Below are 4,872 nucleotides of genomic sequence, written 5' to 3'. Positions count from 1 at the left end.
CGGTAGGCTCCCTACGCACACCACGGGTGTGTGTGTGTGTGCGCTGTCCGTGGTAGGCTGCCCAGATTCTGACTCCCCATCCAAATGGATCGCCCTCGAGAGTTGCTGCGCACCATTGTCTAGCCCAGCGCGAGCTCCTCTGAATAATCTTCTCTAAGGGCAAGTGCCTGCGTCGCTGCAGCGACACACACGGCAATGTCATTCATCTCTTCATCACTGGACGAACTGCTCCATTCCTCGTCGTCCAAATCGACTAGCTGAGGGAACATACGTAGTATCTGCCACACTGTGGCCCACAGGGGGTTCGGGGCGTTTTGTGAATGCGACAATTTCTCGGACACAGGTACAGTCTGGTACAGCGGCCTACCGCCGTACACTCCGGTATTCTTAACGACGACGCGCAGAGTGGTACTCTCTACGCACACCGCACACCCAGCCTACCGCTCCGTTAAGAACGGCCCTGATCGAGGAGAATTCTAGGTGTCCGGATACTGCCTGTATTATGTACCTCGATCTTTGTACCCCAACGCAGACTTGAGGTTTCACTCAGGCACAGCCAAACGCTTTGCTACTACCGTATGTAACGTGTTGGAATCTGCGCCATCCATACTAGGAACGATATTTATTGAAATCGGTCGGGTTTGTGATGAGTATGGAGTCCACACTATGGTGTGCATTCTACAGAACCCGATGCGTTTTCGTAACGATGGCACTTTCCGGGGTTATCAGCGCGTTGTTTGTTTAAATACTACCGCCCCCTTTTCGAGGTTCCTCAGCACTCTCAACATCACTTTCAACACGTCCGTCTTCGTCTCCAGCTTCACCACCCGACCGATGGTTTCATCCCAGGTCAGTACAGTCGGTGGGATTCGACCCGAGAGGGCTGTCGGGAGCGCTCGTGTAGGGTTGATCGGACGTGGCGTGGCACTTGCTGGGTGGCAGCAGGGTTCGTGTGGCTCGTGTATGTGGACTGGTGAACCTCGTACGCGTCGTAAGGGCTGTGCTCAGGCGAGGAAGCACGGTCGAGTGCGACGAGCGCTAGGAGTTTCGAAGGGCACGGACCCTTCCACCACCAGACGCTGGTTCGGCAGCGTCCCAACTATCGAAGGCCAACCTCGAGCTTCCGTGGCGAGGAGGTGGGGATACAAAGTCCACAACGTATTTTCGGTTATCGTAATGCTGGTCGTTGTCGTTGCCAAGATCGACTCGCCGCTGACCAACTGCAGACGTTTGAGCTGCACTCTAACGCACTGTGATAAAGCGAGAAGAGTCTCCACTTGTCCACAATGGCATCAACCCCTCAACAATCTCCGTCCGTCACATCGCCATAGTCTCCCGCAGGAAATGGAGCTGCACGGAATTTTCTCTTGGATTCGGAGCCTTCTCGTCATCACACGTTGGATCAAGTGCCAGTAGCGGCGCCGCCAGAAGATTCAGAGGTACTCGGTCACCACGACCCAGAGGCTTTGGTTTGTTGGTAACCTGCTCATAACGGCGCCCCGCTGCCGATCGATGGCTTGGATCTCGTCTTTGAGCTCGCTGATGTTGGCGTCGAGCTCGACCGCGTAGTCGCGCTGTCTCTGCTTGTACTTGGCCTGGTTGGTCCTGTACCGCTCGCGCCTTGAAGCGGATACCTCCTTCGTTCGACTGGGGGCCGTCGGCCTCGCTGCCTGCGTTTGAACTTGCTCTACGCTGGGTCTACTGTCACATACTCGCAGACTCTCGTAAGAGTCAAAGGCGCTACCTTTGCTGCGGCGAGGCACGACATGTTGAAGGACGCCACCACGATGCGGCCGCTGAGCGAACTGCAGTTGGGTGGAACGAGGGAACTCTCCTCGGTCATGTCTTGAGGTGGTGGATGTGAGCCTGGAGTGTAACAGACAGCTTCGCAAAATGATCGGCCGTTGCAGTGCGACTGCTGACTCACCCACGATGGCGTGACGTCCGTTTCATTTCTTTTGTAGGTCAAGAGAAGCAAAGTTTAGCTCCATCGTGAAAAATAGTGTTGGAGTGATGCACAGTACGTATAGCGCCCTATTGCATACGAAGGAGGCTTGGGTGGTGTTTAGCCTTTCATTCGTGCGAGAGAAGCACCCGCTCATATTACGATAACGCGGCAGATATATTTTTAGTTTTTGGTGAGGAACATTACAGTTTTGTATAAATGTACCTCGGCAGTAACCCCTAAAAACTTTCTGCTCGGTGTATCACTTTTGGTCATTAGAGCGAGCACCGCTGGTAACGCTTCGCTCTGGTGAAGATCGATGAGCTGCTTTTCGAGTTACCTGTAAGCACTGGAACTGGTGGGTGACAACCAACCAGCAACCGACCGCGAGAGTGGAGTCGAACGGCCTGTCACGCTCGGATCCCTAAGAAATCGTTCCTCAAACCACAGATGCAGCAACTACAGTGTAATGTGTCCCCGAACATATATTTAGCAGTCGGTCCCTCACGGCATTCATAAAGGTATAGCTTAATTGTCGTCGTTAACACTATCGGTGGCGGTAAACCTGCCCTCGGGAGTCATCAAAGCCTTCTCGAAGACGGCAGCGACGTTTTCGAGACTGCCCAGTAGTCTCAGCATCGGCGTCAGAGCGTCCACCTTGGACTCCACTCGCACCACTCGCCCGCTAGCATTGTCCCTGTCGAAGTGCACCGTTCCGCGCATGACCAGCCGCTGGTTCAGCAACTTTGCAGCGAGTGTCGAATGCTCAACGTACAGGTGGGGGTACACATGACGCAGTGTGTTCTCAGTGATAGTGACGCTGGTTGTCGTGACGGCGCAAAGAGAGTTCTCGTTAAGCTGCTCCAGGCGCTTGAGCTGGTAGTGCACGTCGCCGTGGTAGCGCGACAGGAGCTTCCAGTTCTCCATCAAAGCCTCCGCGCCACACACGACGCCGTCGGTCACTTCTTCGGCCATGCTCGCCTTCAGAAACTCGAGCTGCACATTCGACTGCTTTAGCGTCAGTAGGTCCTGCTGTTTGGTGGTTGCGAAAAGAGACGGCAAGGACTTGGAGGACGACGACTCGGGCGCCATCATGGGCGCCACCAACCCGCATCGGAACAGTCGGAAGTACTCCGTCGCCACGACCCACACGCTCTCGTTCGTCGGGGCGCAGCGCAGAATGTCCTGCCGTCGCGTCTCGAGGTCCTGGATCTGTCCCTGCACCTTGCGGATGCTCTTGTCGAGCTCTTCCTCGTGCTGTCGCTGCCTCTGCCTGTATCTCGCCTGGTTGATCCGACATCGCTCGCGTCGAGAAGCGGAGACCTTCATCTGGCGTCCAGTCGACTGCGGCTCCCACTCCTCAGTAGTGTTTGAGGTCATGGTGTATGTTGTGCGCTTCGAGGCCATTTCCGGAAGCGATTCGCGTTGGAGCTGGCGTTTGTGGCCGATCGAGGTGCTTGTGTCTAGCTGACGGAACGTTTGCCTCGGTCTGGCGTACTCGCCATCGCCACTGAATAGACCGTGAATGGAGCTGACACGCTGCACGACGCCACCAATGACGTTGTCACTGAGCGAGTAGTGGTTCGGCGGGGCCAAGAAGCTGCTGGCCATGGCTGTTCGGGCTTGTGGTCTTGTGGTCTTTGAGTCGAATAGGAAAATGAACAATGCAAGTTTAACCTCAGCCCAGCTAAGTAGAGACCCGTGTAAATTGAGGGTCATCAGCGATTACGTGCGACCAGCGTTGTCAGCAGTGATCGCGTGCAGATTGCCGGTTCTTGATCCATACGATCAACTGAACCCGAGTAGGAGCCCTATCCGCTTTGTGGTCAACCGAGATAATGTGATCGCACGTTTCAGCTGGTGTTGATATCGCTCTACGTCGCTCTGAAGTTCAACAAGCTCAAAACGAGTTTGTTTGTCTTCAGCGCTGCACTGAATCAATCGCGTCCATCCCGTCAGTCTTAGGGCACGGACGAAGTTTGATCTAGGCGTGACGTCGCCGCTTTTGTACTGAACCACAGCGCCTCTGTCTACAGGACTCAACCCTGAACTGTATTCTACGAGGTAGCACGTTATCCTGGTTAACCAGTTCTCTGCTAGGATTGTCTGGAAGATGTGCGGGGAAACCGATTTACGGCATCACTGATTACGGAACTGTCTGTACGATCATGATTGAAATTCATTATGCTAGTTTATCTGCTGAAGCGTGAGAGCTTCGAGCGCACAAAGGACCTTCATTCACGAACTTTCTTCGTGTTGTTGTGCTTGACTATGACGGACTATGTTACTCCGATTTAATGTTGTGTTGAAGGATTCTACCCTCTATGGTAATCGCAGCTTGGCCAAACACCCACGCCACTGCCTCCAACCCGCCCAGTAGCTTCAACATTGGCGATAGCACATCAAACTTTGACTCCAGTCGGGCCACTCGACCACTTACACCGTCCCAGTCGAAGCGCACAGATCCACACGACACTATGCGTTGGTTCAGCATTCTCGCCGCGAGAGGAGACCATTCTTGACCATTGTCACCAACCCTGATCAGGTGAGGGTACAAGTGGCGAAGTGCATTTTCAGTGATAGTGAAAGAGATCGAGGTGACAGCCAGCAGTGAGTCGTTGGGAGCCTGCTCCAGACTCGTGAGCTTGAATGACACGTCGCCATGGTGGCAGGTGAAGAGTCTCCAATTCTCCAGTATTGCCTCCGCACCACAAAGCGAACCGTCTGTGACGTCCTCAACCATGGTCATCTGCAGGAATCCCAGCTGCGGATTGAACTGGTACGGGTGAGAAGTGCAAGATGAAAACGGCGAGTTCGACGTGACCGACGGAGCCACGTAGCCGTGGCGGAAGTGCCGGAAGTAATCTGTCGCTACAACCCACAAGTTTGCACTGGTTGGTACAAACCTCTCGACGACGTGTCGCCTC

This window comes from Phytophthora cinnamomi (assembly GCF_018691715.1).
Source record: "Phytophthora cinnamomi strain GKB4 chromosome Unknown Contig44, whole genome shotgun sequence".
In the NCBI taxonomy this organism is placed as follows: Eukaryota; Oomycota; class Peronosporomycetes; order Peronosporales; family Peronosporaceae; genus Phytophthora; species Phytophthora cinnamomi.
The sequence above is the reverse complement of the archived record's forward strand: the minus strand, read 5'-3'. Positions refer to the sequence as shown.